This window comes from Protomyctophum parallelum (assembly GCF_964188405.1).
Source record: "Protomyctophum parallelum genome assembly, chromosome: 11".
NCBI classification, from domain to species: domain Eukaryota; kingdom Metazoa; phylum Chordata; class Actinopteri; order Myctophiformes; family Myctophidae; genus Protomyctophum; species Protomyctophum parallelum.
The window spans coordinates 26,025,548-26,050,425 of NC_139707.1; the positions used below are offsets into that span (position 1 = coordinate 26,025,548).

At 41.1% G+C, this 24,878-nt stretch overlaps 1 protein-coding gene across 2 annotated transcripts in view; it reads right to left on the reverse strand.

Annotated features, from left to right (window-relative positions):
* adarb1b (adenosine deaminase RNA specific B1b) overlaps window positions 1-24,878 on the reverse strand; it is a 184,881-nt gene that overhangs the window by 40,002 nt on the left and 120,001 nt on the right. For both annotated transcript variants that reach the window (XM_083776941.1, XM_083776940.1), the window contains exon 4: window positions 22,589-22,637. The gene's annotated coding sequence lies outside the window, so the exon portion shown is untranslated. The remainder of the gene's footprint in view (window positions 1-22,588; window positions 22,638-24,878) is intronic.

Here is a 24,878-nt window from a genome sequence, read left to right on the forward strand (position 1 = left end):
TCTACAAGCGCACAATGAGTCTCAGCGTGACGCATTGCAACATTTTTCACATGAAATTGTTTGAGAACCACAAGACACAGAAACATAGGTTTTTCTGAAAACTGTCAGGGTTTAGAAGGCATTTGTAGAATCTTGTGTCAGGTCGAAATGGGTTAATTACAGTACTTAAGTAAATGTACTTAGTTACTTTCCACCACTGCAGTCTTCTACCGTCCGTGGCCACTGAGACGCTTCAGTGGAGCCTATACAGTAAGTTAAGGCTATGAGTGTTATACAAGAACACATTGATGGTAGTCCATGGGGGAGAGGAGAGCATTTCCACATCACTTTTCCCACTTTGGGAGCTGAAAACAAGCAACTTTCTTTCCATGCGTTTCTGTAAACTTTATATAGCCTATACATCTTTAGGGCTTTAACTCTGCCCTTGACTGTAGGTGAGGTGTTAAAAATCACGGGAATGGGAAATGTCACAAAAAGAGTCAACACTGCCCCACTCAAGATGTCTCAGGAAGGCACAATAATGACAAAAATAATGGGATTTATACTGTATTTCTCCTGCTGCAATCTCCAGCAATTGATTGATTAAAAAAATGAATTTGGTGCTCCTACAGCAGGTAAAATACACAAATCATTTATATGAAGATATAAAAATACAAAAACAATAATAATAAGGGTAATAATAATAATAATAATAGCTAAATAACTATTTTTTGTATAACTGAATTGTGAATTGTAGCAAAGTTTAAAGAACGATACAATTCAAACTTTTTCAAGTAGCTGCCTTATTCAGTAAACTGCAGAGGCCTTACAATATATCTTCCCAATTATAGGAGAGGTATCATCAACGTTGTACAATGAACAGCGGCAGACTTTAACTTCACTCCAAAACCAGGCAGGGTTTTGTATAAGCTGAGAGCGGTGAGTTGTGGCCGGGGAAATGGAGAGAGGTGGAGAAAGGGGAAGAATCTGTCTTTTTATTGTGTTCCAGACTTTAATATCTGACAGTCGGTCGTTCATCATTCCACGACGGCTGATGGTGGGAGTGGGGTGTGGGGCTGGGGGGGAGGAGGTGTGGGGTGGTGACGCGGGGCTAGGGGGCGGGGGCGGGGGAGTATCAATGTGAATTTTTTATTTGATGGGTTTTATGGGAAATTGCATTTTGGAGGGCTGGCAGCACCTAGGTTCATTCAAGGGGGGTGGGTGGGTGGTAGGGGACGAGCAATAATGAGAGAAAGCACAGGTAAGGCATAAAAGTGTGTGCAAAGCGCACGTGGACGTGGACACACACACACACACACACAAAAAAAACTGTTTTAGCTACATACAGTGCACTCTGCGATACGCGCTGGCTACACCACTGTGGAATTCAAATAAGCAGTAACTCCATCCATCCATCCACACACGCTGCTGAGAAGTGCTCAGAGCTCAGCTCAGCTCTTCTCATAATGTCCCCCGACACTTATTCTCTCAGTCGCACATTAGTCGTTTTCTTTTCAAGCCTCCCACCCCACCTCACCCCCACTCTGCAACACTCTTCCTTCCCCAACTCATCTTTTTCTGTCCAATATCTCGCACACACATTTACGATATGCGGGGACACACACGCACACGCACACGCACACACACACACACACACACACACACACACACACACACACACACACACACACACAGTTGCGGTCATAAATCATAGGACTGAGTAGCTTTAGTATGAATCCCCCCCCCGGTGCCTGCAGGGCCGGAGGGGTTTCTGGAGAGTGTGTGTGCGTGTGTGTGACCAGTGCACTGGTGATGGTTGCATAGTCCAGAGAGGAGAGGAGGTAGCTAACTGACCAACCTCTGAGGTTGACACAATGGAGACAGACAACATGGAGGACTCCCATAGCACACACGTGCCAGTGCATTTCTTTATTTTAGTTTTAGTCTCTTGTCCACTAGTCCCTTCCTAACATTATTTATTTGTTATTATTATTATTTATTTATTTTATTGTTTGTCAATATATTTAGTTTTAGTCACCACAGCTTAGTTTTCATTTAGTTTCCATTCAGTTTTCGTCAGTGAAAAAAGGTAGTCGACGAACATTTTTCATCATAGCTTTAGTCGACGAAATCAACACTAGCACATGCTCACATTTTTGTTGTTGTTTGTCATACCTTATATTTGATTACTTTGTCTAACTTACTATTTGTTTATTATCTTAGGTGAGAACCATGCACCTTTATGGCTTTCTTTTTCTCTTTTAATAATGTTACCTTTTAGTACAGTTTTTATTGTGCAAATAAATAAAACGTTGTGGATCTTTGGATACGAACAGCGCATGCTGTCCCTCTTCCGCTGGTATCCTGTTTTTACAATACAATATATATTGGATATTCGGGCCAATGTTTAAGACCAATATTCAAATTTCATTTCTGAGGAATGTTAACAGCCCTAACACACACCTATATAAATGCCCCCCACAGTCCACATGCACACAAAGTTGTACAGAAGCATCTTCAATGTCTTCCTATAATATATATATATATATTTACAGGCTGGAGAAAGAGAGAACGAGAGACATTCACTCCTTCCAGTCGTCAGCCTCTGTGTGCCCTAGAGCTGCTCCATTTAACATTTGAAATATGGAGACAGGTAAGGTTCTCTCGCCCCATTCCTCTGGCCACTAGTTTGAACGCTGAACGCCGCAGGTGTATTCGTACCAGACCAAGACGGCGGGCAAAACAGCTGTGTCACACTGAACCTGAGGGCAGCCGGCTCCCAATGTCCAATGAAAAAGTAGGCCTGACCTCAAAATGTCTCGTAGCGCGCCACTCGGTGGCATGCTACGAGCTTATAGATCTGCTATTTTTCAATAGCTAAATTATAACATAATGTTTAAAACACCAAAAGGGGTTCCCGCCCACACACACACACACACACACACACACACACACACACACACACACACACACACACACACACACACACACACACACACACACACACACACACACACACACACAGGCTGTGTCAGATCACATCACATCAGATAACAGATCATCAGACCATTTTGCAGCGCTGTCCAAATGTATAGAGAATCTTTTATATACCCTTGTATCCCACATTCGACAATGCACATCCAACTTTATTTTCTATTTAGTTTCTCTTGGGAGCCTAACCAAACCATGTGTGGTAGGATGCCATTAGAAACCATCCAAAACTGAAAAAGGAAAGATAATGGCTAAAGGGTGGTTAATGAGGAAGGAGGAGGGTGGTCAAAACAAGATTGGTGGTACAGACGGAAAGGAGCCCAATATGGTGGGGGTGAGAGAGGAGGAACTCCGGAGAGAAAACAGATCGAACCGGACCGAACATCCAAAATGAGAGATCGAAGATGCGGGCAGAGAAGAGGGAGAGAGACAGAGAGCCAGAGGGAGAGATGGACAGAGACAAATGGCCGTGGGAAATGCCCAGAGTAGGGGAGCCGGTCTATCAGACAACCCTTTCAGCCGGCCCTAACGCAGACAGATAGGCTAGCTGGCTAGCCGGACAGTGCTATATGGCTGATTTATACTTTGTTGCGTGGCGGGTGTCGCCGTGCACCGGAAATAAAAGATCTACAAACTCACAGCACAGCGCATGCATGCATGCATGGCGCGTCGTGCACTACTGGATCGGCTATTTCCGGTGTGCGATACCCGCACGCAACTATAAAGTATAACTCAGGCGCAACCAATCCAATGCATTGAATCCCAATGTAATCCATCCGGCACGTTCGGAAAATTACATTTAGGCCATTATACACTGTACCTACATCAATCAATCATAGCTTGATTGCATGACCGAGAAACCATAACTGGTAAATGTGATCATAGAGAATACACTGCAAAAGTGTTCCTTCAACTTGTTCCTGTGTAACTTCTGGGTAAGCGGATTTAAAAATATAAAACATTAGGGTTCTAGGGTTAACCCTAGAACACTGATTGCTTGATGTTGCTGATGTCTGAGGTGAGTGGGTCTTTCAGTACCTTCATGATGCTCAGTGACATCATAAAGAAAGTAGGTTTGTTTCCCTGCCCACATCTATGGTTTTTTCTACAGGCAGGTGTTCGGGTGAACAGATTTTGCCCCCCTATGATAGGGCTCCGCCATGATATCTATTTTTCATTTTTTTGTGAAAATAATTTTAAGAAGAGTACCAAGTTGCCATGTATTGCTGTACATGGCTGTACTATTTTGATGAGAAATATTTGTTATGGAATATTTTAGTTTAGTCTTCTAGGATTAAGTGCCATTTTAGAACTGGGGCCATCCGATAACTCTTTTTTTGGTCCATTTCTGGTTATGCCCGTTCAGAATTTTAAGAGAGAAACACAATCCATAGTAAAAAATTATAATCTAAATAAAACAAGACGAGAGACAGGGAGAGAGGTGTGGTGGAGAGAAAGAGAGAGATCGAGAGAAAGGACGAAGATGGAAATTATGAGGAACAATGCAATGGCTGCAAGAAAGAGAAAGTGCTACGGTAGGTGCAGGCTGACAGAAGGAGGGACATGAAGGTCATTGCTAACTGTGCATGTGGGTGGATAAGTGTGGACCCGTGGTTGCCATCCTATTACTTTCACCAATCAAGTTTTGGCAGTCCAGTGATTACCTCAAGGAAGCGAGAGGAGAAATTTTAATAGAAATGGAATTGGGATTCATTCTCTTTTTTTCCCTTTTTTTTGTCAAGTCCAGAACTGTCCTTCCCTTCCACGGTTCCCGTTGCCATTTCCCCTTCAGACAGAGCCCAGGTAAAACTCATCATAATGGAGTACACGTGTGTGAGCCACCGGTGGCCTAATGGAGAAGGGGGTCCTGGCTGGACTGTCGTTTTGCCTGATTAAAACTGATGGGCCACGGTGAGGGGGCTTCGGAGTGCGGCCACCCAACATGGCCCTCTATGGTCTCGTCAAACGCACGCAGGCATGTTACAGGGACACGCACACACACACATACACAGATACATGCACACGCGTCTCAGAGTCCATTATTCAATTTGGCCCTTCTAATGACCAGTGAATTAGGCTGCCAGAAGCGATTTGCCTTCCGGGCCCAAATACAGCCTTTACACACTTTCCTCTACTCCGCGTATTAAGGAAGAGCTCCCTGGACACTGATAGCCATTCAGCCTCCTCCAATCACCTCTTCACCCCCCACAGTGAAACTAGTTAATAGAGTGCCATTGTGCATGGAGGAACGTGTGTGAGATGCTTCCTTGAAGAAGAGAAGCCAACCATCTACTACTCTGTCACTGACTGGATCCATATAGGTTTGTCCGGGTGTATTTAATCTCCTCTGTTCATTCATTATTAGGACCTACTGTAATTGCAAGCTGAAAATCAAACGTAAAATCGTAATTTTGTATGTATATTTACCGGTATTTGTATTTATATTACATTATATTTCAAAGCTTCTTCTTTATTTATGATTACGATAGTGAAGGAGCGACAGGACAAAAAGAGCATGACATGCAGCAAAGGGCCTCAGGTCGAATGCAAACCCAGACTAGCTGTGGGAACTTCCGGGAAGGTCATAGCCTTCAAATGGTATACTGTAGGTAGGAATGGATATCGATCTACCAGGTGAGCTACTGAGGTGCCGTTGATTGACGTGTTCAAGAGCCTGCTGTCAACACAATGGGCTCTATGCAAACACGCCATGTTGGAAAGAACCTTCCCTTGAAGGCTCACACAGTCAGGGTGCTGCCATTGTGCATGTTGGCTCACTGGAAGAAACACTCTGCTACACCAGTTGGTCCTTGAGTGTGTTCCAAATGGCCCCTAACGGTCTGTAACTCTCAGAGTTATGGGCAGTGTTGGGCAGTTACAAGTTACTTTTAATATATTACTGTAATATTATTACTTTACCCAGTAATGAGTAGTGTAAGGTATCTGCCAAAACAGTAATATAATACCATATTACTATGTAGAAAATAGCACATACCGGTATTACATATTACTCAGGTTTTATTGGCTACAGTTTGAAAACATTTCATAGGATGATTGGTGACTCTTATCATTGTTATTATTTAAAAAATGATTCAGTTAAAAAAAAAGCTGGCTAAACATATTGTGTTGTTGTACATGGTCCTTACACTACCCCCTCCTTTCTGAAGTGCACCCTGCGCTTCTCGCTTCACTCCTCGAGTCCCTCACGTCCCTCGTGCAAGGGCACGCTCCAGCCAGCGTTCATCCCACAGCTGCCACCAATGTCACATTTAGCACCCTAAGCTGGAATCGAACCCCGATCTCCAACTCAGTAGACCAGGCAGGCGACAAGCCATGCCAAGAGAGCTTGGCATGTATAACTAGAGACCAAACTGGAGGCTGTACTGTCCAAAATCTATATAATGTGCTTGACTAAATATAATGTGGTCAACATCATCAATTAAATATAATATTAAATAACTCGCCTGCAAAACTGAGAAGGTGATGATGAAGGATTCCATGTATTGAGAGAGTATATTTAATAAAATAAAAACCTTGCAACTTTTGCTTTCTTTCCATCATTTCAAGGTTGTTGGGACACCGATTCTCCCCGTTTCACGAGGAGCTGTAAAATCTATGTGACAGCTCTGATTTATGACACAGCAAAGGCAACACTCGCCGCCTGTGGGGGCTAGCGTGTGTGTGTGTGTGTGTGTGTGTGTGTGTGTGTGTGTGTGTGTGTGTGTGTGTGTGTGTCCAGCAGTTCACTGAGGACCACCACCACCAAAAGTATTATACAGAGGATACTTCACGGGTGAGCCACACCCACAAATTATCGTAGTCACACAAATAATCGGAAACAAACACATACCGAACACTTTTGCACTCTTGCCCACTAAGAGCACCATAAAATATACATACATTGTGCCCACTTTCTGCCCCTTCTTAAGGTCAAATGGGCTCTATGCACACAGAATAACACTCCCTACTTCCTTCACAGGTGTTACCGATGATACAAATTAAGGATTTAGTGTGCAGTGGTTCTCAAACTTTTACATTTCAACGACGCCCATAACTCTGAGAGTGTACAAATGGATGGTTTTGAAGCTGAGTGCAGTTTGCCCTGGTTTTGCATCTGATTGCAAAGTAGAAAAAGTGCCATTCGATGCACAGGTCTCCACCAGGATAGGAGTGATTTTGGAAAAATGTCAAGTGGCATTTCTTCCTCAGCCTAGCGGGAATATGCATGCAGTTTCACCACAATCGGATGCTGTGTTAATGTTTTGCAGCATTTTGTACATAACCGGCCATTCCTGAAAAGTTTGGAAGCCAATATGTTTGCCAATGAGGATGGAATATCATTATGAGAAAACAAACAGACCCGTCATGATCACATGACTGTAGAGATCATGTGTACCGATGTGCGTGAGTTTTGGATAAAACCTGAAGGAGTAATATAAAAACATGTGTTTTACATAAGTCTGCCTCTTGGTGACGCTAGAAAAAGCAGATGTGAAAAATGCAGGTCAAAGGTTTTTCCTTGGCCTCTACGGAGTGTTCATACAAAGTTTTACACAGATTGGTGCAGTCATAGGTAAAAACACGAACCGGCCAGTTATATGCCACCATGAGGCTGATGTGAACATTTTCAAGTGGCATTTCTTCGGCCTCATCGGGATGTGCATGCAAAATTTCCCTCACATTGCACTCTGCGTTCATGATTTGAGGCATTTTGTTCAAAACAGACCAATCCTGCAAACTTTGGAAAGCAATCTTAGCCAATGGGGATGGAATATGGGGAAGCGGAAAGCTCTGTATTGATCACATAACTGTAGAGATTGTGTATACCAAGTTGTGTGATGTATGGGTAAAATGTGTACAAGTAATATAAAGAAATGTGTTCGCAAAAATCGGCATCATGGTGGCGCTATAACAGGCCATTGTGGAAGAATTGGAGCAGAGGTTCGTCATTGGCATCAACCGGGCAAGCGGTGCCGGAGATTAGCTGGTAACAGATGGATGGACACACGGACGGACACATGGACGGAGTGCAAAATATACTCTCCCCATGCCTTCGGCTGGTGGAAACAATAAGTCTAGTAAGTGAAGACGAGGTGCTATGGAGCAAAAGCCTAAAAATCACAATGTGATACTCTTTTGTCAGAACATATTATTAAAAAAAAAAATATATATATATATATATATATATTAAATATAATATATATATATATATATATATATGTCACTCATTCTTGAGATGAGGGATAAGTGGAAAAAACATGTCCCACACATAAGAGCCTTATTTATTTATTTTTTAAGATATTTTTTTTGCGGCTTACGCCTTTATTGATTTTTTAAGGGATAGAAAGTAGGCTGACAGGAAACGGGAGAGAGATGGGGGGATGACATGCGGTAAAGGCCGTGTCGGGTCCGGGAGTCGAACCCGCGGCTCACCAGTCCGGTGCCCAGACCGTTACGCTACGGCCTGGGCCATAAGAGCCTTATTTATGTTAAAAATAAATTAATTCATACAAATAAAAGCACTTGCAAAGTTATATGTAATACAGTTGTGTATTCTTATGACATTCATTTCATTATAATTATTTTCATATTCCATCTGAATTAGTTAAAAGCAGGCTCTGTACCCAAAAATGCCTGTATTTAGCCTGTCCCCAGCAAGTGGTCACAATTTCAAACAGCCAAAAAAGTGTCTAATACTGTCACAATAGCATAAATATACATACTAAATGAAAGTAGATTGTCAACAACATAGCAAACAATATACACAGTTCATTTTAATTTATATTTTCCTATAAATATCTCATATCAAATGTGTGTCCCACGTCTCCGTCAACTCCGTCAGGTTTTTAAAAAGTCTTAAATAAATCAGAAAATATTGTCGACAGATTTAGCCTGAAGACTCCTTTTCCAAGTCCTGTTTATATTTGTTGCAACAGTGGAGCACCTGGTCTGACAAGCATTCCATTGTTTGATAATTTAAACAAACAATGTTGATATCAATGTGGTCACAGCTTTTACATGTCAACTCCGTCAGGACATTATCATGATCTTTGTTAAGAATTCCAAAATAATGTTTAGTATTTTAGTTTAGGGTTAGGTTTAGCTAACAACTGAAGAAAAACTAAATGGCTACATTGTACTACAGAGGGTTAAGATGAAAACAAATGCAATTTTGTCAACTCCGTCAGACGTCAACTCCGTCAGGTTTTGTGTCTGACGGAGTTGACATGTATCTGACGGAGTTGACAAAAGTGTTCCTAAAACAATGAAATTATAGTTTTTGAATAATGGGAAGTATTCTAATTTGGGACACAGTTAGAGCATGCCTTAAGGAACATTTTTGGCTATAGGGCCATCACAGATTTGTCTCGTGGTGACCATGGCAGCCACTTTACAAAATGTCCGCCACCTGATGTTATTTTTCAATAACTCAAGTTCTACACCACCTAGGATCTTGATTCTGGTGACTAAGACTACATTTTCAAGGATGAAGGATGCAGTGGTACAATTTAGATTTTCCCTGTGACCATGGCAGCCATCTTTCAAAATGGCCGCCACCTGCTGTTATTTTACAATAACTCAAGTTCTACACCACCTAGGATCTTGATTCTGGTGACTAATCATACATTTTCAAGGATGTGGGGTACATTGGTACTATTTAGATTTGTCCTGTGACCATGGCAGCCATTGTTTTTCAAAATGGCCGCCACCTGCTCTTATTTTACAATAACTCAAGTTTTAGACCACCTAGGATCTTGATTTTGGCGACTAATCATACATTTTAAAAGATGAGGAATACAGTGGTACTATTTAGATTTGTCCTGTGACCATGGCAGCCATTGTTTTTCAAAATGACCACCAACCTGCTGTTATTTTATCAATAACTCAAGTTTTAGACCACCAAGGATCTTGATTCTGGCGACTAATCATTACATTTTCAAGGATGAACTTTCTCTGGGAGGGGTCAGGGATTACTTCAGGTGCAGGTTGAGTTGCTACTGACAGGACATTAAAAGGAGGTGGGCTTTCTGGCCTTTGACTTGTCCCTTTCAGGTACAGATGCACAGTTTGACTTCACTGGCCACTGCAGGGAACTGTGGGAGAGAAACTTTGGTCTCTTGACACCCCGATTAGGTTCAGGTTTTTTTTGGTGGAGACTTGCCTTTCATGACATCGTTGCTGCAACAGTTGATCTCCTTACTGCCAGCGGTGGCACACTCTGGGTCTCTGGGGCGTTGTATCTTGGTGGCCTCCTGCCAGTGTTTCTCCATCCTTCTCATGAGCTCTGTGTTCTGGGGCTCTGTTATAGTCAACTTACATTGTCTTGGCTGGAGATTGCTTTCCTGCAGGGTCCAGCCCAGTCTTGTGCAGATGGCTGCTGGCCCACCTGGAGGCCCCAACCTCACTTGTTCTGTTGGTGTGATTAGGTGGGGTGGTCTTCCCCAATCAGGATGAGGGGTTTGACCCTTTCAAACGTGTCTGTATTTAGTTGTGAGGCTAGATACAGGATATGATTGCTCACCCAGCCCCAGGTGACTTGAGGTGAAGGCTCCTTTGATTTGGTAACATTGCTTTGGTTGACATGCTGGGGACACAGAGAAAGACACTGATGCCTTCAGTGTCTGCACATCCTGCCTGATAGTCCTGAAGCCAGATCTTCTGTCTTCAGTCTTTCGCTCACTGCTCACCTCACCGAATTTAGCCCAAGGAGTTTGACCCCTAGTTTGGCCATAGACCCCCTAGTTTGGCCATAGCCACTTGCCCAAATGTGCTGACCTCATCACATCTGTGATGATGGCTATGGCCGTTTTTAGCCAACGTAGTGTATTTTGTGCAAACCTAATGCTTGGTATGGATTCAGAATCATGAAAGGCCCCTAGTTTGACATGCCACATGCTACTTACAGCATTTTAAGCAATTTAGAACATTTAGCCTTATATTGGTTGTTGATGGTACCCAACTTTCAGCAGCTGTCAAAAATGCCCCTAGGGTGTTTCAATAGCAACTAATGTGGGATATGTTAGTAGACACCTTTACAAACACATTGGTGAAGAACATTCTTGGTAAGAAATGTATTCACAGATTTGACATTATTCTGATAATATTGGTAAATTGGTAAAATAATAGCAGGTCCACCATTTTTGAAAATGTCTACCATGGTCACAGGATAAATCTAAATAGTACAACTGTATTCCTCATCCTGAAAATGTATGATTAGTCACCAGAATCAAGATCCTAGGTGGTGTAGAACTTGAGTTATTGTAAAATAACAGCAGGTGGCGGCCATTTTGAAAAATGGTCACAGGGCAAATCTAAATAGTACCACTGTATTCCTCATCCTTGAAAATGTGGGATTAGTCACCAGAATCAAGATCCTAGGTGGTCTAGAACCTAAATCAGTTAAACTTGTCAACTCCGTCAGATGTTCGTCAACTCCGTCAGACGTTCGTCCCGTGATGTTTTTGTTAATTTCCAAAGAAATAGAAAATTCGATGTTAAATCTTTTGTGCTTATGTATTGAAACACCAACTGAAATGATACGTAATGATGATTTTTTTTTTTTTTACATGGTTTTCATGTTATAATATTGAAAATAAAGGTTGAAATGACGGATTTGAGAAATTGGATATTTCATAATAGTGTGATATTGGAACAAAACAATATTAAAATAATTGTATTACTTAACTTGATTACTGAAAGCCATTATAAGATAACTGAGGACTTTATATTATTGTTGAAATTATCAAATTCAATTAAAAGGGATTTTAGTGTGTCTGACGGAGTTGACATGAATCAGGTATTAAGTGCATAAATGTCCCATTTTAGAAAGAAATGTTATGCGAAAAACCTGTTCCTTCTCAAGATTGGTAGCTGAGACCTGTGTCTACAAATACATCTATTTGATTTGAATGTATCTTAAAAAAAAAAAAAAATCTAGTTTGAAAAAAGTTTTGTCCCTTATCTCAAGAATGGGTGATATATATATAATATATTAAAAAAGGTGTGAACAATAATTGCCTATTCTAATAAATAAATAGGCCTAAGTAAATAAATAAATACAAATGTGCCCACTCTTACAGTGTTGAAAACACACAGCTTCATATTCAGCAAGACAACACCATGGCCTCCTATCATTCAGGGTCATCGGGGTAGGTAAATGCTACAAAATGAGGCATTACTTACAGTACACTGACCAAACCATTTTGGAACTACAGGTTATTAAACCACAGGGCTCAAAATTAACTTTTGTACTTTTTAAGGAGCACCAGAAAACATTTAGGAGCACCCACCAAAATGTAAGGAGCAGCAATATGCAATAATTATTTTACATTCATTAAAAATCACACCCATTTGAGGTGAGTGGTTCAACTCCGTGTGGGGGTCCCCAGGGGGGTCCTCGGACGTTCCAGACCCACATGAACGTGGTCAGGGTGCCGGCCCGGTTCCGGTGAGCCGCTCCAAGTCCGAAGTGGTCGAGAAATGGTGAAAACCAACCAAGCTATTTTCGTGCTTGGACAGACAGACAGACAGACAGACAGACAGACCCAGGGACAGACATAGCTGTGTAATGGAGTGGTTGCACCACTCAAAAACAATAATATAACAGTGTGGTTTAAATATAACATAAAATTATGAAAGTAGTTAAAAATGCATGGTAGGACATATTTGGCTGCGGACCCCCGTCTGAAAATGTTCCATGCTAGGGTCCCCCCCCCCCCCCCCCCCATTTTTGTGCGTGTGCATCAGACCGTCCCCATCTCCCCATTCTATCAAATCTGATTCTGAAACACTTGGTGCTGACCTGACCAAATGTACTTTTATCAGCAAGTCCCTCAGACTCATTCAGTCGCACAAACACGCGCACGCACGCACGCTCCCCTGTCGCCCTCTCCTTCTCGCCTGGATGCCTTGGGTGTTCACAACAACCACCCGTTTGTCACATTCAAGGCCGGGTCAAACGCACTGACACGCTGCTCTTTGCTGAGGTGTGTGTGTGAGTGTGTTAACAAGTAAAGTACACACATACAATACTGCATCTTTTTAGTGTGTGTGTGTGTGTGTGTGTGTGTGCATGCGTGTGTGTGTGCGTACGTGCGTGCGCGCACACGTATGCGTGCGCGCACACGCATGTGTGCGAGAGACACTCTGCCATCTAGAAGTTGAATTTCACACCTCGTGCCTCGGTTATTGTGGAGAGGAGCGGTGGTTTTGACGGACAGCTGGGAGAGAGGACATGGTGGGAAATATCTACCAGATAAGAGGAGGCTTTGACAGTGATCAGAGGGAGGGAGACAGCCATCCTAGAGAGGAGAGGGCTATGCGAAGGAGGAGGATGTCTGCAGGAGGTGGGAGGAGAGAGAGAGGCAGTAAAATCCTTTAACTTGGACAGTACAAATGTAACTGAATTGACCCTACTCTCTCAGATAACGTTGAGGATTATTTATTCGCCACTTGCGCCACGGACCACCATTCGATGAGATTTAACCTCTAAACTAAAGAATATTGTGTTGTCGTTGGATAAGATTTTGTCCATAATTGATTTTGGTACCATTAGGAGAGATAGCAAGCAAACGTTTAAGAAATATTACATGAGAGGGTGTGCCTGACTGTCATTAATGCACACCTGCATGTGCTGCTGCAGGAACGAGCCGATAGGCCAGTTCTGTAAGCAGCGCAGAAGTGGATTAATGATGGTAAAGCACGACCCTCGAGTGTGATATTGCGATTATACAATAGTTACCCTTTAAAAAGACACGTCAACTTAATTTCATTATAACTAAGATATTCGCTAAATCTTAAAAAAGATAATAATAATGACAGATGTAGCCACTAGACCTAAAGTGTTCCAAGAAACTCGCTAGAATAGCAACCCAGTCGGCTTCACGCTGGGAGAACAGTGCAGCAGATTTTTATGTTTTGATTAGGCGTTCCATCATGCTCGTTTGAAGCAAGGGTAGATGGCTACTTCAACCAATCAGAATCAAAACGACCTATAATGATCAAAATAACATTTATTTTACATGCTCTAATTGTGTAGACTTCTTGTAAATTATAATGCAGATGTTTAACGATAATTTAACTCTTGCGAGTGTAAAACCATTTTACACTCAAGTAAAAGATCTATAAGAGTTAAAGATCTATTCGGGTCCATTTGGTTACCAGCTTTCATCCTTTAGCCCACCTGGAACCTCAAAGACCACTGGTGGTCCCCGGACCACTGGTTGAGAACCACTGTAGAGGATAAAGGCGTGCTGCAGTGTGTGCAAGAGCGGAATAATTGTAACAATGCACATTTGTTTTAAGGGCGACTGAATGATGCAACAGTGATAGGTCGTTTACACGGTACAATCCTGAGAGTGGCAATTTAGCTGTGAAAGTGTAAAAGTGGAGCCCTAGGAAGGAGCATCTCCGGTGTCGAACGCGATATGTTAATACATTTCCAACACAGACAAGGTTCTCGCTGTCACCATGTAGAGCTCTTTGTTACAGAGACCACGTGCAATACTTGCGACGGACCATTAGTGGTCCACGGACCACCTGTTGAAAACCCCTGCTCTAAAGCAATGATCGTTTAAAAAGACCAAACAGACCCGTCTTGATCACATGACTATTAGAGATCATATGTACCGATTTGTGTGAGATTTGGACAGAATCTGAAGGATTAATATAAAAAGTGTTTTACATAAGTTGCGTTATAAAGAGCAGATGTGAGAAATGCAGGTCAAGGGTTTTCCCTTGGCCTCTAGGGAGTGTGCATACAACGTTTTGCACAGATCGGTGCAGTTATTATAGGTAAAAACACGAACGGGACAGAAAAACACGAACGGGACAGTTATAGCGCATATGGATAGCGGATATGGATAAAATGTGTATGAGTAATATAAAGTGTTTCGCAAAAATCTGTCTTTTATAGTGTCGATTGGGGTCCCAGAGACAGAGCATTATCAAATGGGGGTCCGTGACCAAACGCATACGGAACTGGTGGTCCTTGAAATTAAAAAGGTTGAGCTACACGAACTGAGGAACAGCCACTGTGGCTTTTTTTTAAATCCCTCAACAATCCATCTCCAGGAGTGTGGTGGTCAAACACACCTTAGTGGTTTGTGCAGTCTCTGTACAAGGTTCCCGCTTCTATCAGCCGCTGGCAGTCATTAGCAGCATGATAATCAAGGCTAATTACACTCAGACACAACTCATTTTTAAGGTCTTAATCAACGGCTGATGTAATAAACATAACCGTGTCTTCAGCTTGATTTGATTTGTTACGGCCCTTAGAGAGAACGAATAGGCTTGTTCAGTGGCAGTTGGTGTGTTTGTCTTGTGGATCTGCTAGATCCAAATAGACATTAGAATTGTGCATTGTGAATACAAAATGCCAAAGGGAAGGGTTTGACAAACTTGAACAAAGGAAACGTTTCATTCGCAATGCGCTATGCATATCAGACTTCCAATTATGAATCCATGATAAATTAATTAAAAAAATAAAAATCAATGATATAATGCAGTAAGGAAAGAGAATTAAAGTCAAGGACAAAGTAATGTAATGTCTCAAAGCTGGTTCTAGCCTCTTCTTCAGTGAAGGATTCGAAGAACTGATTCCCCTCCCTCCCGCTCAAGTGCAAAAGCTCATTTTGGAGATTCTGCTGGCGTGGCAGAAATGGCCCCTGTTCCTCATTCTCCATATTTCATATACGGCCCATTGGAAGAGCAGCGTCTATGAGTGTCCTGGCTTGGAGGATTTATGGGAGATGCACTGAGGAGTAACGCCAGACCCATATCGGCCATTATTTGACTTTTTTTTTATGACATCGTTATCGGGAATTATGCAGCTGATAAATTACAGCTTGTAGATCAGCAATTTTTGTCGATATTTTTGGAATTTTATCATTAGGGCATAAGTGATTGAGCCCATTCATTTTTCACATATTTAGTTTGCGTATAAGTTACACATTCTCAAATAGAAATTTTTATCAAAACAAAGTTATCAAAATTGACTAGAACATGTTCAAAACATCAATGATCGGTGGTCTAGGACTCGCCAAAATTGGGATCGGCATTGGCCCCAAAACTCTGGCATCGGCCAGCTATAGGCTCTATTGAGAAGCTTAACCCTTGGAAGAGCCCTTCTGGAACACGAAGCCAGTTAATATATATATTAAATACGGGTCCTTGGCACCAAAACGTTTGAGAACTGATTTAGAAGGCATTTGTAGAATCTGCCTCGGGTCTTATGGCTTTTTCTTTAAAGCTTTTCCTCCAGGAAAATCCCCAAAGGCGCTGACATTCTGTATTTGAATTATTCTTTTTTTAAACTAAAAGCAGAATATGAAAAAGGGAAAGCCTTGACCACACCCGGGTGAGCCTTTAGCCTTTAACACCTTCGAGAGCGCGGCTAAAGTGTTAAGCAACTTATCTCTGGGGCTTCTACCACAGGGGAGCGTTATGGCTAAGGGTGCTAGCATAGCAACATCGCACCGACGTCTCGCTTAGTCATCGACTCTCTTGATTGTGTGTGCGCGTGTGAGTGTGGGCTGTCCCTTTAATTTCTACGGCGATAAGGGAACATAAAAAAGGTGGGAAATATCAGACCTGTGTCATATGCTGACGGATAAAGTCAGTCCTAGAGTTAGCCAGGGTCGTGGTGCGGGTCAGGGACTAAAAGCGCTGCATCAGCAGCGGTGGGCTTACGTGGATGAATGGGCTCAGCTTGACGATTGGAGGTGGGTTGGGAGGGTTGGGAGCGATATCAAAGCAAGTGGCTGACGCTAATACTGGTAGTGAGACGGGAGCCTCCTCCGTAATTAGTTCAGCTAATCCCTATAGGGCAGTGCTACAAAACTGTAGAAAATAAATAAATACAACGTTTGACTCCCTGATGATCTCCCTTCATTGCATTACTATTTTGAATCAAATAAATAATAAAAAACGAAATCGATGTGTCTGATTAACCACTTTAAGGCCTATTTGTCTTGCAGCACCGTCGATCTACAAACTCACAATGCATCACATCCATCGAAATTGTAGATCTTCCACTTTGGATATTTTTTATAATCGATTAAATCAATTACTTTGATTAACTTGCAACCCTACACAACTGCTGTGAAAATGACACAGAAGCCAGGGGATAATGAAGCCTTCCTCCAGAAGACTGAGATGTGGGGAGATACGGAGAGAATGATCTGCGGACATCATGGGCCTCACTCCAGACAGAAGACAATGATGGTTAACAGTAGCAGGTCTCAGAACACCTCACTTAATCCTAGGTGAGGTGTTAATTCAACTCCAGGAGTGTACAAATGTAACCGGATGCACTCTCTCTCTCTCTCTCTCTCTCTCTCTCTCTCATATAACAAAGACGTATTATTACCATGGCATGACGAGAGAAAAATGCTTGAGGCTTAATATAAAGTATATAAAAATATATACAATAGGATACCTATACACATAGCAATATCTTTAACCGATTGTTGTTGGGTTGTTGTTGCTGCTATGTACAGAATATTTATATTTATAGAAAGCTTCAGAAAACTTAGGTCAGGATTTAGAATAAATTCAATAAATAAAACAAATGGAATGATGAGGAAATAAAAGGTGAAATGAACTAGTAAATATTATTCTATGCAAATGACTGCTGACTGCATCCTAAATTAGTGAACACAAAAATGTGCTAATGTAAATAAAGACAAGTACAGCAATGAACAGAAAGTACAATGAACAAAAGTATTTCTTCTAAACTTAACCATTCAATATGGAAGTAGAAAATTAAACAAACAAACAAACAAAAAACTTTGTCTTATAGCGTGTCAATCAGTGTCAATCTAGAATCTACAAACTCACAATGCATCGTCACCGAACTTGTATCTGCCATTTTGGACATTTTCTTGCAACCCTACAGTACTTAACATTTGTGACCAGTGCCAGTGGTTTAATATACAAGGGGGCCATGGTAATTTTTCAGTTCTTTACATATTATGAAACTGCACACTGTAACCTTTCATATGATGTATTGCTCATTGAAATTGGGGGGGAAATGAAGAAGATATGACCATTTGAAACTTGTTGAACCAGAATTCCCAAATTAGAGCATTCCCCCTTCAAAGATTTCAGCAGTGATCTATGACTTTAGGGGGCGCTGTTTTCCCTTCATTCCTCCATTATTCAACCAGCAGTGTTGCCATGTCTGCTTATTATAATTAGTTGGCCTTGTTTCTAAAGAAAAAGAATGCATAGGCCTACAATTTTATAATAATTTATAACCTGTTACTAAAAATGTATTTGACAAAAAATAAAGTGTAGTTGATTATTTGGGCTTGTTTTTAAAGTGTAGTTGATTATGGAGAGTTGGTAACCAAGTGGGACCCTTATTAGATCAGGCCTATGTAAATGTTCCAGATGAGTAGCCTACAAATAAAATAGCTATATTAGCCTGTTATTATTATTTGTCTCCAGGGACAAGATTTGTATTGTTGTAGATCAGCTATTTTAGCTTATTTTGGGCTTGTTTTCATATACCGGGTTGCTTATTTCTCAGAACCTGGCAACCACGCGATAGCTTTTGAGCTTACGTTTAGCATTATATTGATATCAATCCTGTAGCTAAAACAAGTACATATCGCGCTATATTACATATCGATGTGATCTGCGTTATTATGACCTTCATTTTCATGGCAGGTACATTCCAAAAAAAGAATGTATTTTGTTCAATTGTGAAGTTAAAGTATTGGCAACTTGTGGTTGAAATCACTGGACTGGGACACATTTAGAAAAATCTATTATTGTTTCACATAAAAAGTCATGTATTAACAGGTTTATTTTCTTTCTTTTTTGCTTTAACCCATTTAGATTCTAAATTCTAAAAACGCCTCCTAAAACCTTTCTGAAAACGTGAGGGACACTCTTATCATTATACAATCATCATACATCATCTCATGAACAACTGAATTTATGTGATTGGTTAGCCGATTGCTCGTCTACATATGACGTAAAGTTTCCCAGTTTGCCGCAAATTTTCGTCATATTTGAGGCACATATGACCTAATTTCTCCTTCCTTTCATTGTCAATGGTACATATGAGATGTGTGGGGACAGAAGCTGTACATAGGAACATATAACAAATAAATGATGTTGCTATATGAGACACAGAGGTGTACTGTATGTGACACAGAGGGCGCAGCCGGCATTAAAGGTAAAACAACGAATAAGTTACGCCAGGTCTAAAACGTGTTAAGCACCTCAAATGATTCTAAACTATTATGCTTTTTATAGGAAGTGTCTCCTACAGAAAGTTGGAACAGCTCAACTACCTTCTATTATTGTTTTTATGAATAACTTGTTACTTAAGGGGGAAAGACAGCACCTGACACTGACACCTCTGATTATTTTATACTTTGCCTATTAAAAAATGTCAGATCTACAAGCTCGTAGCACGTCACCTCGTGCAGAGCTATGAGCTTGTAGATCGTCGGATTAAGAGCGTCTGCTAAATGCCTAAATTGTAAATTGTAGATCTGCTATTTTGTTTTAAATAGTGAAAATGTAGCACAAATCTTTGAATATAATATTATATTCTTTCACAGCAAATGTTTTTAACTCAATCTTGAGTCCCTGGAGCAAACTATTTTGAGATGGGGGTTCATGGCCAAATACATATACTTCCCTGGGGGTCCTTGACATAATAAAAGTTTCAGCACCACTGATATAGAAACATACGTTGTTTTTTCTTGTAGAATCGACCTCAGGCCTAAATGGGTTAAGAAAAACACTTTTTTGTAAAGGTCCTTGTAAGTGTCCATTTAACTCAGTGAGTGTGCGCATGTTTCATGTGACACTCTGAGAGTTAAATGACTGCTGGATTTTAGTGCGTACCTACAGCAACAATGCTACATGCACTCAGACAGGTTACCTTTGCGCTCAGAGAGCGTTTCTTGCGTCTCCTCTTGAACCTGCGTCGGATGAGACAGTAGTAGGAGCCCAGGCTCTGAGCGCCGCTGCTGAGGAGAGCCATGGTTCCGGTATAACGGCACTGCGATACGACTAAAAAATCAACAAAAAAAACCTAACGCCTGGAGTAAACTCACTTATCTTCTCAGGAGTAGGAAACACTGGACCGACTCGCCTTGCCTCGTCAATATTAACTCTTCAATCGCAGACAAACGAAAAGAAAAACCCAGACCAGTGGATCTGGTGTAAACCTGGTGATCATTTTTCAGTGTTGAAGCAGCAGCTCAACTATATCTCTCCCCTTATTCCTTCCCTCCTGCCCCCAGATTCGCTCTTTCACTCTCTCCCTGCCCCTCCCTCTCAGCATCCCTCCTATATGCTGGCTCCCTCTCCACCCTATCAGCAGCCAGAGGAGGGGTCCCTCTCAGCATCCCTCCTATATGCTGGCTCCCTCTCTACCCTATCAGAAGCCAGAGGAGGGAGAGAAACGGGAGGAGGGGACTACTCAGTGGTACTGAGTACATTCACTTAAGTACTGTACCTGTACAATTTTGAGGTGTTTGTACTTTACTTCAGTAATCCAATACTTTTACTTGTACTCCACTACATCTCAGATCCAAATATTGTAGTTTTACTCCATTACATTTATTTGAACATTTTAGTTACTAGTTACTTTGTGTTTGATTATTATTATTATTATTATTTTATTACAAAAAAACATACATTAACCATTTCAGCCCTATATACATTTCGGCCATTTGAATATAGCCGATCTGCTATTTTCAAAAGATGTTTAAACATTTGAAAATTAGAAAGGGGACTATCTGCATAATGAGTACTTTTACTTTTGTTAGTATATTTTGATGCCAATACTTTTGTACTTTTACTCAAGTACATTTTGAATTATTGAGTAATTCAGTATTTCAATATTGCAGTATTGATACTATTTGAGTACTTTTTTCCTCCACTGGGACTGCTAGTAGTTGCAGTAGGAGTATAGAGGAAGTATTGTGGTGGGTTCTCGCACGGTGCTGGTTCTACCCTCCTCATCAATCTCCCTTCCTTTACTTTTACTCATCACACAGGGTCATCGCCACACTGCTTGGGGTGGACATTTTTGTCACAATTCATTTTCGCCGTGACGGACATACACAATGAGTGGACAATATTACCAGAACCACATAAAGAGCTAGCCTGAATGACCATAACAGGTCTGAAACTCTGAAAGGAGTGTTCAAATGGAACCAAATGGACCGTGCACTCTCAAGAGTTATATGGTGGTCCTTGCAAATAAAACATTTGAGAACCACTAGTACAAGTTGGACTACCAATATTCCATAGTGTCTTAGTAAATAAGTGTCACACTTATTTTTGAAGAAAACCTTCCTAATTCTACTGCTTTGCTACTGAAAATAAGTGTCCAGCAGAGAAACTCTATCTATTCAGGGAATCTGAATAGAATTAGCATATAAAACCGTGGCAAATGCCTCCCTTTCTCACTGACGATGTTCTGTTTCTGACAATGCACTGACAATCTACTGAATTGCCAATGGCAGGACATTGAAGTTCTCAAACGGCACATCTGTATTGATGTATCTGCCCTTCAGTTTAACCCATTAACCCATTCTGACCTGAGATCAGATTCTAAAAATGTCTTCTACATCCTGACAGTTTTCTGAAAAAGCTATGTTTCTATGTCAGTCGTTCTTCGATTTTTCAAAAATAGCAGACCTACAAGCTCGTAGATCTGCTATTTTTCAATAGCTAAATCATAACGTAATGCTAACACCAAAATGGGTTCCCGCCCAGAATGGGTTAAGACCTGAAACCAGATTCTACAGTCTCACAACAGTTTTCAGAAAACCCTTCTATATCAGTGGTTCTCAACCTATTTCATGTCAAGGACCCCCAGAATGATGTGTAATTAGCTGCTGGGAAAGGATAATATATTGAAAGAGTTCATTTTCACGATTAGAAAAATAGCATATCTACAATACACGCTTGTATCGCGGTGCTGAGTTAACTATAAGGTTACATGGGTACGTACCACTTTTGAATCCAGCAAGGGTGCAGAGTAGAGTTCTGCATTGGAATCATTAGGATCTAAGACAACTGTTCCGTGCTGGGCTAAAGTGTGATCCGTTCTCATTATCTTTTCATGAGGACACACACAAGCCTGAGTTATACGTGATTGCGGTGCGAGATACCAGTGAGCAACTAAGTGCAAATCAGGAGTCAGACAAAATGGATTTCAACCCATGCATGCTTGCAAACGTGCACGCACGCGCGCACGCACACACACACACACACACACACACACACACACACACACACACACACACACACACAGCCTCAAGTTTCACCTTGAGACATACTTATGTGAAGGAGAGTAGAAACAAAGAAAATAAAAATAAAGTTTATCCTGCACATTTTTACATTAGGACTTGTCCCTCAGCTTCAGTTTCATCATTGTTTGTATTCTCTTCTCTCAGGCATACCTGTACACAGTACAAACTGCAGCACATTCCCAAGCAAGAGAGAGAGAACAAAGCTCTACTTCCCTCTAGTGGCCATCTCATCTAATTACACACATTCCGTTCCATTGAGTAATGAATAGGCATACAACAGGGCACGCACGCACACACGCACACACCGTTTAAGAGAATCAACCACTCACCTTCTTTGCCTTTGCTGTTGGAGCAGGAGAGGTGAAGGACCTCAACAACCTGAAGGAGGGAAATACAATAGGGTTAGCTATGTAACAAAACAAAACTATAGCACAGGTGTGGCTAAAGAGGTTTTGGTTCAAAACGGTACTAATGATGAACACCTGAGTAAATACTAAATAGTAAGACAAAAGGAAGATACGCCGAGACTGAATGACTGCTCTGTTAACCCATCGAGACCTGGGACCAGATTCTACAAATGTCTTCTAAGTCATGAAAACCTGTTCTACATCAGTGGTACTGTATCAGTGGTTCTCAAACTAAAAAATGTAAAAAATAATTGAAAAATAGCAGATCTACAACATCGTAGCGTGGCACTTGGTGCTTGTAGATTTGCTATTTTTCGATAGCTATAGTTCAAAATAATAGTTTTTAATAATAATAAATAATAATAATAATAATAATAAAAGTCTTTTTGGCTTAGTTAATCGTCCAGTAATGTTTCTTCATTAGGCAGTACGTGCTGGGCTAGACTGTACCCAAACACATGAATAGCATTGAAAAAGGAAAGTGTGACGCTATATTGTTCAAAACAACACATGTGGGCCAGTGCTCAGTGACCCAAATAATCATTGAACCGTGAACGAACTGTCCATTTAGTCTGGGTCATGCCATAATATTGATATACCAACTATTGTCCCGAGGCAGATTTAAAATACCAAATCCATCGTATTTACCAAGCGTGCTGTCAAGTAACAGGAATGCAATAACGACGACATACAAACAGATGGCATTTTTCCAATATGGCGTGTGCAGTTGTTAGGACAAGAAGGATGAGCCTATTGGAATTTGCTGATGCCCTAATTAGGTTGATTGATTTACAGCTGTACCTCAGGCATTTTCTCCCCTATCCATCTCTTTGTCTGTTTTGATTCCTCTTTCCTCCCTCCTATCTGCACGCTCTCTCTCTCTCTCTCTCTCTCTCTCTCTCTCTCTCTCTCTCTCTCTCTCTCTCTCTCTCTCTCTCTCTCTCTCTCTCCTCTCTCTCTCTCTCTCTCTCTCTCTCTCTCTCTCTCTCTCTCTCTCTCTCTCTCTCTCTCTCTCTCTCTCTCTCTCTCTCTCTCTCTCTCTCTCTCCTCTCTCACTCTCTCTCTCTCTCTCTCTCTCTCTCCTCTCTCTCCCTCCCCCCCCCCCCCCCCTCAGTGAAGTTATATGATGAAAACACAAATACAATTGGTGTCATGCTAGATTTGTGCTACACTGTGCTGTAAATTTTACAATTTGTGCTGGTGTCATTTTTTGAGATATTTTAGCTGGGGATACATTTATTAGCTTTGCTGAGCCTAGCACCCCCATTTTTGGACCCATATTGAACAAAACAAATCTTATTCTTTAGTGTTTCTTTGTGCTTTAATTTGTGCAGTTGTGTTATTTACATCTTTTGTATATATAAATATTAATTTGCATTTAATAGGAGGTATTTGATTTCATCCCCTATGGTGATGCTTCTGTGATCACACCAGAGGGTGCTCTCCCATAAGCGAGTCACTCCATGAAATATAACTTAAAATAACTCAAAAATATAACTTAAAATTCCAGCTCAATGTAGCACAAATCCAGCACTAAAGTAACACCAATTGTATTAATGATATCTCTTGAATACTTTTAGAATAGAAAAGTAAATCTTGCAAAGTTAAAAGAGCTTATTTCATGAACTGTAATATAGGCATTAGGCACTAAAAAAAACCCAAATCTTCACCTTGATACCATGTGTTTCGTTCAACCTCAAATAACAGCCTCAGGCCTACCATACCGGCCTGACAGGTCAATAAAATAATGCTGAATTAACTAGCTTGTATTGGTAACTTTGACTGCACAATAGCCTCCATTTAACCTCCTTGTATAGGCCTATATTTATTAACCCACAATCTATTACATAATCTTCAAAAGCCACATATTGGAGGGGCTAGCGTCCCTCAAACATAAAAACCCAGAAGACATGGGCCTCACTCACACCTTCGCAACAGACTGATGTATGCTTATTGTATACAAATGGTATGATACATCTTGCCCCAATGCATTTCCTATGGGAGTCACATGGTTTGACACAACATTTGTGTTGTATGAGGGGGAGGGGGGCAGTCGAAACACAGCCGAAAGCCATACAACAGCTTGTAGTCCAAAATGTTGTATCAAACCATGTGACATCCATTGGAAATGCATTGGGGTGGCCATGACACTTACATCTTGTTTACATCTAGCATGCATCAATGTTGTATGCTACATCGAAAGGTGTGAGTG